Source organism: Stegostoma tigrinum, chromosome 22 (assembly GCF_030684315.1).
Source record: "Stegostoma tigrinum isolate sSteTig4 chromosome 22, sSteTig4.hap1, whole genome shotgun sequence".
In the NCBI taxonomy this organism is placed as follows: Eukaryota; Metazoa; Chordata; class Chondrichthyes; order Orectolobiformes; family Stegostomatidae; genus Stegostoma; species Stegostoma tigrinum.
In genome coordinates this window covers 54,807,002-54,821,729 of record NC_081375.1, presented here as the reverse complement: position 1 = coordinate 54,821,729, position 14,728 = coordinate 54,807,002, and the positions used below count along the sequence as shown (strand labels likewise).

Below are 14,728 nucleotides of genomic sequence, written 5' to 3'. Positions count from 1 at the left end.
ACCAGCTACATAAAATGATGGCATACAGACTGGTGTCTTCTGATATTTATGCTATACATAAGCATCGACCTTCTCCATCCAGTCCTCCCTTGTGTACTTGTGTAGCTTCCGTTCAAATACTTCAACGATGGTTTTGAACAAAATCCTTGTGCTGCAGCAAGAACTGGAGCTTGAAGGCTACATGAAAGTCTGAACATTTGAACACTGCAGCTGATAAATACTTAGATGCAAAGGATTGAATGAAAAGACTCACACTGGCAGAAGGGATGGGAAAGATGTTGAAGATCTGTGGCCACATTAGTGGAGGGCCAGAAGGAAAGCTGTTGAGATTTTTTAGTGTAACAATCAAGAGCAGGATGGAGTGAAGTCAGATAAGCAAATACAGTGCTCATCACAATTGAACCCAATGAGGAAGTGTAGAGATTATTGTAAATAGCATGCAATAAAATGTTTAGTTGCAATCTGAAATGCAAACAAGCTGGGCAGGGTTGATTTTTGGCATGAAATATCCTTGTACTCACTTCAGTTTGCACAGAAAATTGGCTGAGCTTCTGTTATTTGTGTGGAGTTTGAACATACTTAGGGCACACAGCATGATGGATCTAGGACCTTGCTTAAAATGATCTAAGCTGGAGGTACGTCACTGAAAACATTCAATGTTTGGCATATCTATAATATACAGGAGCAGAATTAGGCCCATTGAGTCTGCTCTAGTTAGGCCCATTGAGTCTGCTCATGGCTGCTGTATTTCTCAAACCCATTCTCCATGTTTCTCCCCGTAATACTCAATGACTTGGCCTCTACAGGCCTCTGCAGTAACGAGTTCCACAGGTTCCCCACTCTCCAGCTGAAGAAATTTCTCTTCATCTCAGCTCTAAAGGGTCATCCCTTCACTCTGAGGCCGTGCCTTTGGGTCCTAGCCTTTCCTACTATTGGAATCATCATCTTCACATCCACTCTATCCAGGCCTCTCAGTGATTATTCTGTAAGTTTCAATAAGATTCCCTCCTCAACTTTCTAAATTCCATTGAGGACAGACTCAAAGTCTTGAGTCACTTCACATATGACATGTCCTTCATCCCTGGGATCATTCTTGTAAACCTCCTCTGGACTCCATCCTAGGCCAGCACATGCTTACTCAGATACACGGGACCCAAAACTACTCACAGTATTCAAAATAATAAAATGTGAGGCTGGATGAACACAACAGGCCCAGCAGCTTCTCAGGAGCACAAAAGCTGACGTTTCGGGCCTAGACCCTTCCTCAGAGAGGGGGATGGGATGAGGGTTCTGGAATAAATAGGGAGAGAGGGGGAGGCGGACCGAAGATGGAGAGAAAAGAAGATAGGTGGAGAGGAGAGTATAGGTGGGGAGGTAGGGAGGGGATAGGTCAGTCCAGGGAAGACAGACAGGTCAAGGAGGTGGGATGAGGTTAGTAGGTAGGAAATGGAGGTGCGGCTTGGGGTGGGAGGAAGGGATGGGTGAGAGGAAGAACAGGTTAGGGAAGCAGAGACAGGTTGGACTGGTTTTGGGATGCAGTGGGTGGAGGGGAAGAGCTGGGCTGGTTGTGTGGTGCAGTGGGGGGAGGGGACAAACTGGGCTGGTTTTGGGATGCGGTGGGTGAAGGGGAGATTTTGAAGCTGGTGAAGTCCACATTGATACCCGAAGGTTGCAGGAACAGCAACTCATATTCCGCTTGGGAACCCTGCAGCCCAATGGTATCAATGTGGACTTCACCAGCTTCAAAATCTCCCCTTCCCCCACCGCATCCCAAAACTAGCCCAGTTCGTCCCCTCCCCCCACTGCACCACACAACCAGCCCAGCTCTTCCCCTCCACCCACTGCATCCCAAAACCAGTCCCACCTGTCTCTGCCTCCCTAACCTGTTCTTCCTCTCACCCATCCCTTCCTCCCAACCCAAGCCGCACCTCCATCTCCTACGTACTAACCTCATGCATGTGAAATTATATATCACTAAGTTGTTTGAACTTTTTTGAAGAAGTAACAAAGAGGATTGATGGGCAGAGCAGTAGACATGGTCTATGTGGACTTCAGTAAGGCATTAGATAAGGTTCTTCATGGTAGACTGTTCAGCACGGTTATAGCACAAGGAATATGGGCAGAGCTAACCATTTGGGTTACAGAACTGGCTTGAAGGTAGAAGACAGAGGGTGGTGGTGAAGAGTTGCTTTTCAAACTGGAGGCCTGTGCAACAAGGATCAGTGCTGGACTACTGCTTTTTCTCATTTATATAAATGATTTGGATGTGAACATTGGAGCTATGGCTAGTATATTTGCAGATGACACCAAAATTGGTGGTGTAGTGGACAGTGAAAGAAGTTACCTCTTACTACAACAGGACATTGCTCAGATGGGCCAATGAGCTGCGAATCGTCAAATGAAGTTTAATTTTGATAAATGTGAGGAGTTGCATTTTGGAAAGGCATATCGGGGCAGGACTTATACACTTAATTGTAAGGTCCTGGGGATTGCAGGTTCACAGTTCATTGAAAGAGGAATTGCAGGTAGACAGGGTGGTGAAGAAGGCATTTGGTATGCTTGCCTTTATTGGACAGTGCATTCATAAAGGAGTTGGGAGGTCATGTTGTGGCTGTATAAGATTGGTTAGGCCACTTTTGGAATATTGTGTGCAGCTCTGGTCTCCCTGCTATGGGAGGGATGTTGCAATACTTCAAAGGGTTCAGAAAAGATTTAAAAGGATGTTGCCAGGGTTGGAGTGTTTAAGCTTTACGGAGAGGCTGAAAGGCTGGATCCATTTTCCTGGAGCATCAGAGGCTGAGGGGTGATTTTATTGAGGTTTATTAAATTATGAGGGGCATCAATAGAGTTAATAGTCAAGGCCTTTTCCTTGGGGTGGGGGAGTCCAAAACTAGAGGGCATTGGTTAAGACTTGAAAGGGACCTAAGGGGCAATTTTTTTCACGTAATGGGTGTGCGTGTATGGAGCGAGCTGCCAGAGAAAGTGGTGGAAGCTGTTACAATTACAGTACTTAAAAGGCATCTGGATAGGTACATGAATAGGAAGAGTTTGGAGCAATTTGGGCCAATGCTGGCAAATGGGACCAGATTTATTTGGGATACCTGGTTAGCATGGACGTGTTGGACCAAAAGGTCTGTTTCTGTGCTGTACAACTCATCCCACCTCCTTGACCTGTCTGTCTTCCCTGGACTGACCTATCCCCTCCCTACCTCCCCACCTATACTCTCCACTCCACCTATCTTCTTTTCTCTCCATCTTCGGTCCACCTCCCCCTCTCTCCCTATTTATTCCAGAACCCTCACCCCATCCCCCTCTCTGAGGAAGGGTCTAGGCCCGAAACGTCAGCTTTTGTGCTCCTGAGATACTGCTGGGCCTGTTGTGTTCATCCAGCCTCACATTTTATTATCTTGGATTCTCCAGCATCTGCAGTTCCCATTATCACAGTATTCAAAATGCAGTCTGACCAGAGCCCTAAGCAGCCTCGGCAGCACATCTCTGCTCTTCTACTCTTGCCTACTCAAAGTGAATGTTAACATTGCATTTGCCTTCCTAACCGCCAATTGAATATGCATTTTAACCTTAAGAGTATCCTGAACTAAGTACTTTAGATTTCCAAAGCCTGTCCCCATTTAGAAAATAGTCTATGCTGGTGTTCTTCCTACCAAAGTGTATGACCTCACACTTTCCCACATTGTATTCCATCTGCCATTTCTTTGCCCACTCTCGCAGCCTGTCCAAATTCTTCTGTAGCCTTTCTGCTTTGTCAGTACTACTTGACCCCCCAACTAAACTTGTGCCATCTGCAAAACACTGTTGAATTGACCAGGCAGCCAGAGCTGAAACGCTGCTTCCAGGACTCCGGCTTGCTGATTAGGTCACAGGGCCTAGTCAGAGCAACAGACATGGAGTACAGAAACTTTTTACACTTTCCCTGGTCCCAGCACACTACAATGATTGGATTGTCCATTCTTCTCACTTTATGTAACCGAGTGTGAGCCTCTGATACGAGATTGTCAGATTTGTTAGCACTCTGATCTGGAGAAGCCATGAATGGTTTTCATGAGCAATCATCCGGAGCATCATGTGTTGAATTTTATGTGCAAACCCGTAGTCTCACTTCTAACTTCATTACCAATACAGGTCCTTAAGTGGCCTCAATTACTGACTTTTCAAGGGTCTCACATCCACTCTACTGGTTTTACCCCTGTGCAATAGTGCCTGTCAAATTACTGTTTACAGAACAGGTAGCTATGTGACTAGTTTGTGGTTTCTTGGAATGATGGGTGATGGGGTGGGTACCTGGTTCAGAACTGCTCAGACAGAATGAATGATTGGAAGGGAAGGCCCAGTGAGAGCTAAACAACATCCTTCGGACCTCCCCAGTTTCCCCCCAACCCACAGGCTGTGAACTGCTTCCTGAGATTACCTCCTGGAACCCTCCTAATGCCGAGCCTCTATCATCTGGCACCACTGATCAATCAAGTCTCTGAAAGCTCTTGAAAGCATGAGAGATTGGGGCCTGGGATACTCCATCCTAGGAAAGGCCAGTCAGTTTCTATTGAACCAGGCATTCGGGAGAGGTATTAAAGTTTCCAGAACAAGTAATAGGACAGTGAGCATGGAAAAGGTCAGAAATTTAACTTCAGGTACAGCAAATAGAGGGAGGAGTATGAGAAGTGATTCAGCAGAAATAATAGAAAATGATCCCAAGGAAGAAGAATCATACAAAGGAGAGGATGACACAACATGACTGACCAGGGAAGTCTGGGCAGCCTAAAAACAAAAGAAAAAGCATATAATGCGTTGAAGAGTGTATCTGAGTGTATCTCAGAAAGTTAGTACCTTAAAAACGAAGTCTTCATGAGGAAATGGAGACCATTACATATTCAGGCAGATGACAAATGGGCAGAAGGTCATCAATGTGTATTACTAATGGGTTAAAGAAAGGAGGTATTGCAGGTACACCTAAGATACCAGTAGGAGGTCATTTAGAAGTTTGTAAAACCCAAGCCAAAATATAAAAACATTCCTACTGGCCTGGACTGCATAGAGTTGTGGTTGAATTTTGCCAGTCATGTCAAACATGTCATATATTAGGAAGACTTCAGGCAGTGAAAAAAACAGCACCATTCATACTTTTTCTAGCATTTGAAGAACCTTTTACAAGATTCTTAATTGATTGCTTAGGAACCCTCCCTAAAACAAAAAATGGGAATCAATATTTGTTGGCTATTATCGGCTTGTCTACTAGATTTCCAGAGGCCATTTCATCACACAATATCACAATTAGAACAATTGTAGAAGAGTTACTCAGTTTTTTTTTACTAGATACGGACTACCCACAGAAATACAATGAGATCAAGGGCCAAATGTTACATTAAAATTATTCAAGGAAGTTATGGGCAGTTCAGGAATAAATAAATTTAATTCATTGTGTTCCATCCTTGTGATTCTGGATGGTACACAGTGAATTAAATTGAATTATTCCTAAAGTATCCATAAATTCTTTTTTGAAATTAGGGATGCACCTAATGAATCAACTAAGTTCAGACTGTTTGAATTAGTTTTTGGACATAAGGTGAGAGGATCACTGAACTTCATTAAGGAAAAATTAGAAAATCAGAGCTCAGAGACTACATATTACACTGTGTGTCAAATTTTAGGGAAAGATTAAACAGAATGGGTGAGTTGGATAGACAGCATTTGAAAGTAGCACAACATATGATGAAATAGGAAGCAGACAAGAAAGCAAAATTTTGTAATTTTGCTAATGTAGTTAAAGAAATCTCACAGAATATCATGTGAATACGCTCAAAAGTTTTTTTTGAATGGGGAGGAAAGCAAAAGGAGAATGTGTTACTAGCTACGACACAGGGTGAAGGGCCAAATTCAGAGGATTCTGAATTGGACATTTCTCAAATTAGATTGGACAATGAGGAAGTTCTCAAAAATTGGGATAAATTATTGAGTTACTTTCCAGAGGAAATTGAAATGACCTGAAAGAGTTATTATAATCACGTGCGAATAAGATAGGAAGTACTACTCTAATTATGCAAGATAGATATAGGAAATGCTGTTCCAATTAAGCTACATTCTTATAGACTTAATTGCTTAAAGTTGGCACAGGTTCAAAAAGAGATTGAAAGCCTTCTCAAAGACAACATAATCGAAGTGAATTGCAGTGAATGTTGTTCACCTGTAATATTGGTGCCGAAGCCAGATGGTACCCAATGATTATGTGGGGACTGTAGCAAGGCCTATGCAGTTACAAAATCTAGTTCATAACCTATTCCATGTTTGAAAGACAGTATTAAGAAAATCAGGCAAGCAACTTATATTTGTAAGTTGGACTTAGATGATACAGGCAGGTGCCTATATCCGAAAAAGCAAAGGCAATTTTGGTTTTTTGGACATCAACTGGACTGTACCAGTTTAAAATACATGAGGCACGTTTCAAAGACTAACGAATAAGGTCATTTCAGGATTTCCCAATGGTGTGGTGTAGACAGACTATCTGGTGATTTTAGTCACACATGGAAAGAACATTTGGGGCGTCTAGCAGAATTATTCATTGACTTCAGGAGGCAGGCTTGGTGATAAACCTGGCCAAGAGTGTGCAAAAGCCCAAGTCACGTTCCTAGGTCATGCCATTGGACATGTACACACGATCCCACGGGATGTGAAAACAAAGGTTATTGGTGAGTTTCCCATACCATTGACAAAGAGGGAAGTACTACAATTCCTGGGACTGATTGCTTTTTTTAACCAGAGGTTCATACTGAATTTTATCAGTGTGGTAGTTCCACTGACTGAACTGTTGAATAAGTGCAAAACCATTTCAGTAGACGGAATAGCATCAGAAGGCATTTGGCAGCCTGAAAGCTATGTTGATCACTGCTTCGCTAGCCATTCAAAGTGACTATCGAGGTGAGTGATGTGGGTGCTTATGCTGTGCTCGTACAAAACGACAAGAAGATAGAAAGATCTATTGGGTATTTTTCCAAAAAGCTGAATATTTGGCAACATAAATATTCCATAATTGAGAAGGAGACCTTGAGCTTGGTGTTGGTATTGCAACGTTTCAATATCTACATTGCTAGAGATACTTGTATATACTGATCGTAATCCATTAAAAAGTTTTTGGAAAAATTTAAGGCTAAAAATTCCAGACTTTTTAGGTGGAACTCATCATAGCCATTCAATTTGAAAACTGTACATGTGGCAGGACGAGGTAATGCAATTGCTGATGCGTTCTCACAACTTTGATGGGTGAAGACATAGGAGTTTGGTAACAGGAAGAAATGTGACAAAATGGTCTGTAGTATTGAACATCTGCATGCTTAGAGCCAACTTAATGTATACGTATTATACTGGACTGATACAGTAAGAACAAAGGTTTTTAAAAATGAAGTCATCTTTGTATATCGATGGTTTTTTTTTAAGGGGGGAGGTGTTACAATATTAAGGCTTTTAGAGGTATATTTTGACGTTTGTTTCATGAAGTGAGGTTGAGACAGAAGTTGTGAGTGGTCTGTTTGAAGCCAATAAAGTGAGACCTTGGAATTTTTTTAAAAATTGGAACAATAGAAGCAGCGTCAATGGGTGGGGTCAATTTTCCACTGCACTGGGATTTAGTTTAACTTTCAGCAGTTGCCACACCTTGAAGCTGGAATTGGAAGTTTCTATTCCTCTCTGTTACAGCGAAAAGCTGCCGTTTTCTCTGTTCCAAGAATTATAAGACTATTTTACTGAATTTGGCTTTGCCACAGGTGCGTTTGTGCAATGTTAATAGTTTGGAAGAGCTAATCAGTGGTAATTAACATAAATATTATCATGCTAAGTATTTCTTTAGAGTTACAGTTAAGTTAGTTTTTTATTCCTATTTTGTCTGTGTTTTGTCTGTAGTATAGGAATAAAGTGTGTTTTGCTACAAGCCTGTTAGTTGGACCAATCAAATTGCATCCAGAATGCCTTACTCTTGCCTGTAAAAGTAAGAAAATATTGGAGTCTAGGTTATCTTCTTAATATTTATTGAGGGGGGTTTGTTCTGATCCACAACAGTGTATTTAAGACAGCGATGGATAGATTCTGTGAGAGATAATAAGAACTGCAGATGCTGGAGAATCCGAGACAACAAGGTGTGGAACTGGATGAACACAGCAGGCCAAACAGCATCAGAGGAGCAGGAAGGCTGACGTTTCATCCAGCTCCACATCTTGTCATCTTAGATAGATTCTGTGTTTGGTAAGGGGATTGAAGGTTATGGGGAGAAGGCAGGAGAACATGTTTGAAAAACATATCATCCATGAGTGAAAAGCACAACAGACTCAAGGGGCTGAATGGTCAAATCCTGTCCCTATATCTTATAATCTCATAGTCTATTTTGTGAAATGCTTGATTAGTACTTCATGCCACTGGTGCTTCATGGAAGTGGCAGCACAGCCCTCTGACCAGCTGTCCAGCTACTCATAAAAAGTGCAATCAAAGAAAGTGACACAACTACCTCGGCCTATTTCTGAAAAAGGATCCTGACCTGAAACATCAACTTTCATAAGCCTCTGATGCTGCCTGCCCTGTTGTGTTCCTCCAGCTCCTGAGTGTTTTATCTCTGACTATAGCAGCTGCAGTTCTTGCTTTCTCTCTGTGAGCCTCTGCCTGGATTTTCTTTGGAGTGTCACTCATCATGATCTGCCTTTGATGGACTACCCTCAAAATCTACTCAACCAGTTGTCATATTCTCTGAAGTGAACCAACTACCCTTGATACAAAAACAAAGTTTCTGGAAAAGCTCAGAGGTCTGTGAAGAAAAAAATCAAAGTTAACATTTCAGATCCGGTGACCCTTTCTCAGAACAAAAACAAAAACATTTGAAGAAGGGCCACCTGACCCGAAGCATTAACTCTGACTTCTTCTTCACAGATGCTGCCAGCCCTGCTGAGCTTTTCCAGAAACCTTTGTTTTTGTTCCTGATTTACAGCATCTGTCGTTCTTATGGTTTTTACCCTAGATACATTTGGATTGAGCAGTGACATCAGACATGCCTCTGCTTTGACCTGTCAGAGAAACTTTCCACAGCTTTAGCCCGTTACTCCATTCAGCTTGCATGACCTACTATCTGAATTGTGTTTGTCCCATGTCACTGAGTTCACTCTGAAGAAGGACCATGCTGATCATGAAATGTATCTCAGTTTCTTTTTTCACAAATGCTGCCAGATCTGCTGAATTTCTGCAGACTTTCCGATTTTTATTTTGGATCTCTGGCATCCGCAACGAATCTTCAACAAAACTGCTCTATTATTCCTACAGTTATCTGCAACTTCTCTACACATCTGTTCCTCTAGTACTCACTGGCTATTTGGGGCTCTATAATACAGTACATATTTTAACAAAGGAAATACCTGGATAGATGGGAAGCAGAGAGCAAAGAATAGACATCAACACATAGACTGAAGTTGCTTGCAAAACTCAACAAATCTGGCAGCATCTGTGGGGTGAAATCAGAGTTCACATTTCAAGTCCAGTGACCCATCATCAGAACAAGTGAAGAGTGACTAGACTCGAAACGTTAACTCTGCTTTCTCCTACAGATGTTGCCAGACTTGGTGAGTTTTGGCAGTTATTTATGTTTTCTTTACCAGACCTACAGCATCTGCAGTTCTTTGTTTTATCACAGACATAAATGTTTTGAGATTGATAGGATGTGGATATAGGGGTGCCTGTGGACTTGTACCAAAACAGCTTTTATTTTAACTTTTAAGGATAGTTTCACATAGGCAGAAAAGATTGTTGCCTACTTAAAAATGTGAAAGTGAAAGGAATGATACAGGATTTAATTGGAGGAGAGATCCAGGTCAGCAGATCCAAGCCAAGGCAGATAAATGAAGTGGCACATTTTGGGATTTCAGAAAAAATAAAGAACAGATTGAAAGTACAAGGTATTGCAAACAGTAAGGTACATGAATGGAGAAATGATCAGGGGCTGAAGAACACAGGCTAGTATTTTCTATATTGTCAGCAGGGGGCTGTGGGTGTATCCTTGGTATTTCTTTTGTTTCCCATTTCCCATTGATAAAAAAATTTTCAAACACAAGAAGAATGATATGAAGTTTGCCTGATCAGATGTATATTCCAAGATGGGCGATACAGTTTAATGTCGGGTGGGTGAAGATAAATGATCGGGAAATCAGGAACCAGGACAAAAGCAAAGCAAAGGAGGTATTTTCTAAATGATGAATTTCCCAACAGAGCAAAGGAACAGAAATCAACAGGTGATCAGATACCATTAGTGAACTTCACAACAGTTATAACATTGCATTGCAGTTGTAGCCAGTTTTAAAGTGAAGAAACTATAAACTGTGCCTGAAATAGGAATAAAAGTCAATTCCACAAATAATTTTAAAAGGGGCTTGGATGGGTACTGCGAATGAGGGCCTTGCTGGTTTACAGCCAAGAAGCAGTAATGTGGGACAAAGTACAGCTACTCTTTCAAAGAGCCAAAGCAAGCATGATGGCCTGAGGAGCTGCCTTCTATGTTGTACACTTCTCAGATTCAAGCTTTCTGTGATTTATTGGAATGAACAAAGGACCATAGGGAACAATCATGAGACAAAAGAAATTAGAAGCAATATTTTCATACTAAGTATACTTCAGATCATGAGTACAGCTCTAATGAGTGAAAGATTATAACGTTATTTGAAAGAGATTTGATTGTGCATTTGAAAAGGAAGAATGTAAAAAATATGGGGAAAGGGCTTGGTAATGGTAATGGTCTTACAGTAGTCAGTTCCCACCAAATGTAATTGTTGAAATTATTGACAAGGGATTAATGAACTCCTTCTGCTGTGTTTTCCTTAAATGTATAACCTTCAAAATTAGTTTACACTAATTTAAATTTATTTCCTCTTGTACGTTTCTGAAATAATGTTTCTGTTTGATGTGATATGTTTTATGTGCATTTGATGAAAAATATGTGTGTGTATATTTAAGCAATATTGATAACCAGATCATGGTAGATGTACAAAGAACAAAGAAAATTACAGCACATGAACAGGTCCTTTGGCACTCCAAGACTGCACCGACATGCTGCCCATCACAACTAAAACCCCCTATCCTTACAGGGACAGTAACCCTATATTCACATCCTATTCATGTATTTGTCAAGACGCCCTTTAAAAGTCACTATAGTATCTGCTTCCAATACCTCCCCCAGCAGTGAGTTCCAGGCACCCACCACCCTCTGTGTAAAAATCTTGCCTCGTATATCACCTTTAAACCTTGAACCTTGCACCTTGAACCCATGGCCCCTGGTAACTGACTCTTCCACACTAGGAAAAGGCTTTCGACTGTCTAAGCCCTTCATGATCTTGTGGATACATCATTTGAAATCTGCCAGGTGAGAAAACATAGTCAGCAGGATTCAAACCTGTGCAGGCAAACCCCAGTAGATTTCTTAATTCATCGCCTTAACCCCTCGGCTACGACCACAACCATTTTAAAATAAAGCGATTATTGATTGTTGTGTGTTTCAGGTAGACCAAGGGAGATGAACAACAAAACAGCACAATGTAAATACTCTCAGCAAGAGCTGGAAAACACAGCTGGAAAGAAACAAAAGTCACATTTTAAAAAATAAAATAGGAGACAGATGATCAGATTTTTTTGTGTTGAGGCAATGTGAGGTTGGCTATTAAATATATCAGGGTCAATTTTACATAGCTCAGTTCTCAATGTGGAGCTTGGTTTTCACAAATGGCTTCACAAATCAGATATATGATATAGGTTGGTATGTTCATAGAGTCATAGAGCCATACAGCATGGAAACAGAACCTTCGGTCCAACTCATCCAGGCTGACCAAGTTTCCCAAACTAAACTAGTCCCACTTGCCTGCATTTGTCCCATATCCCTCTGAACATTTCCTATTTATGCACCTATTCAACAGTCTTTTAATTGCTGTAACTCTACCTCTACCACTTCCTCTGGCCATTCATTCCTCATATGAGCCCCAAGTGTGAAAAAGTTGCACCTCAGGTCCCGATTAAATCTGTCTTCTCTCACCTTAAAAATATGCCATCTCATTTTGAAAAGACATTTGCTATTTCTCCCCCATTTCTGAAGAAGGGTCCCAACCCAAAACGTCAGCTTTCCTGTTCCTCCTGGCCTGTTGTGTTCTTCCAGGTCCACACTGTGTTATCGCTGACTCCAACGCTGGCAGTTTTTACGATCTCTCCTATTCACTTTATCTTTGCCCCCGATGATTTTATAAGCCTCTGTAAGGTATACAACCTCCTACAGTCCAGTGAAAAAAGATCCAGCCCATCCAGCCTCTCTTTATAACTAAAACCCTCCGGCCCGGCAACATCCTGGTTAATCTTTTCTGAATCCTCTCCGACTGCCCTACTAAAACCCAAAAGCTTTTGTTTCTCCCTCCCAAAACCCCATCCCCAAAACATTTTAGGTGTTACTCTAAAGTAACTCCCCAAAAATTCCAGAATCTTATATCTGACCACCTAACAGACAATACTATTTATGTTGTACCCCCACAAACTCACCCAATCTAAACCAGACCTGTTGACTCTCCAGGAAGTCTTTCTCATACTGTTTCCAAATGAAATCACCATGGCAACAGAAACACTTACAAGTTTATCATTAAATACCTTCAGGAAACAGACCAAACCTACAAGTCACCAGTTCAAATCCAAATTTGAAAATAAATTATATTCAAAAATAGATAAATCACGCATCTTGCATCACAAGTGACAAAAAATGTTAATGTTAATTTTTGAGTGTGTTAACCTGGTACAGTGTAGGACATTGATCTAGTCAGGTAAGTGGGAGCAGTAGGGTTTGAACCCTAAGATGGTCGGCACGACATCGTGGGCCGAAGGGCCTGTTCTGAGCTGCATTGTTCAATGTAACTCACTGGCTACATCATATGGTCTGCAACATTTATCTCATTCAAATCCTAAGATATGTTATGCCCACAATTCCAGTGAAAATCCTAAAATTCAATATAACAAAAATGGAATTTTACTGAGTCTGTCAACATTGACCAACAACACTGACTGTCAGTGCTGTCCCAGTCAGCAACAAATAGATCCAATCATAGGAATACCCTTGCTATATCAGCAATTTTCATTGAGAGATTCCTTCCAAAGGATACCCTAACACACTACAAGGTCCCTTAGCTGTTTTCCATTGAATCTTGCAGTTCCTTGGGAGGGAAGTGAAATCAAGGAGAATAGCCATAAAATGCAGGAGAGTGTCAACAGACTGGTCAAGGGAACAGAATAGTGACATCTTCAACTTGGAAAAACTTGGGATGGGCTGATGAGGTGTGCATGTCTACAGATCCTTGAAGGTAGCAGGGCAGGAAGATAAGGTGGCTAAGAAGGTGTATGACATACCTTGCTTCGTTAGGTAAGTCATAGAATATAAGTGCAGCAAGGTTATGCTGTACCAGTAGAAAGAACTGTTAGGCCCTAACTGTAATATTATGCCTATTTCTGGTCACCAGATTATAGGAACGATGTGATTGTATTAGCGAAGTTGTAGAGGAGATTAATCAGGATGCTGGCTGACTAGAAAGTCTGAGACATGAAGAAGCATTGGATAGACTGGGGTTGTTTACCTTGAAGCAGCAAAGATTGAGAGGGGACCTGGTAAAGGTTTATAACATTATGAGGATCATAGGAAGGCACTTTTTCCATTAGAGAGGTCAATAACCAGAGGATGTCAATTTAAGGTAAGAAGTAGATAGAATATAAATAAGTACAGCACAGTACAGGCCATTCAGCCCACAATGTTGTGCCAAACTTTTACTCTGTCCTAAGATTGATCTAACCCCCACCCCTACCTTATACTATCATCCATATCCCTATCTAATAGCCACTTATATGCCCCAATGAGGCCAACTCCACTACCTTCTCCGGCAATGCGTTCTGCGCCCCTACCACTCTGTGACTAAAGAACCTACCTCTGATGTCTCCCCTATATTTACCTTCACTCGCTTTAAAACTATGCCCCTTCGTAATAGCTACCTCCACCCTAGGAAAATGTCTCTGGCTGTCTATACCTCTAATCATTTTGTACACCTCTATCAAGTCACCTCTCATCCTTCATTGTTCTAAGGAGAAAAGCCCGAGCTCTCTCAACCTTTCCTCATAAAACCTTCCCTCCATTCCAGGCAACATCCTGGTAAAGCTCCTGTAAACTTTTTCCAACGCTTCTACATCTTTCCGGTAATGAGGCGACCAGAACTGGACACAATACTCCAGATGTGGCCAAACCAGGCTTTTGTATAGATGGAGCATAACTTCATGGCTATTGAACTCAATCCCTCTACTAATGAAAGTTAACACACCATACGCCTTCTTAACAACTCTATCCACCTGGGTGACAGCTTTCGGGGAAAACTACTTGACAGCTTTCAAGTAGAAGGCTAAGAGGAGAGTTGAGGAGAAATATTTTCACTCAGGAGGTGGTAGAAGTCTGGAACTCAGCTTGAAAGGGTAACTGAATCAGAAATTCTCATAGCATTTAAGGCGTGTTTAGATATTCGCTTACATTGTCATAGCCTCCAGGTCTATGAGCCAAAACCTGGAAAATGGGATGATTGCAGTCAGATACTTGTTAACTGGAATGGAGATGATGGGTCAAATGATTTCCTGTGCTGTAGATGTCAAACACACATTCACAAAAACACACACAGTCAGACACACAAACATACAT

The 14,728-nt window shown here is 41.5% G+C and overlaps 1 protein-coding gene across 1 annotated transcript in view; it reads left to right on the top strand.

Annotated features, from left to right (window-relative positions):
- Positions 1-14,728, top strand: part of myo15b (myosin XVB) — a 278,965-nt gene that overhangs the window by 103,806 nt on the left and 160,431 nt on the right. The gene's annotated exons all lie outside the window — the stretch shown is intronic.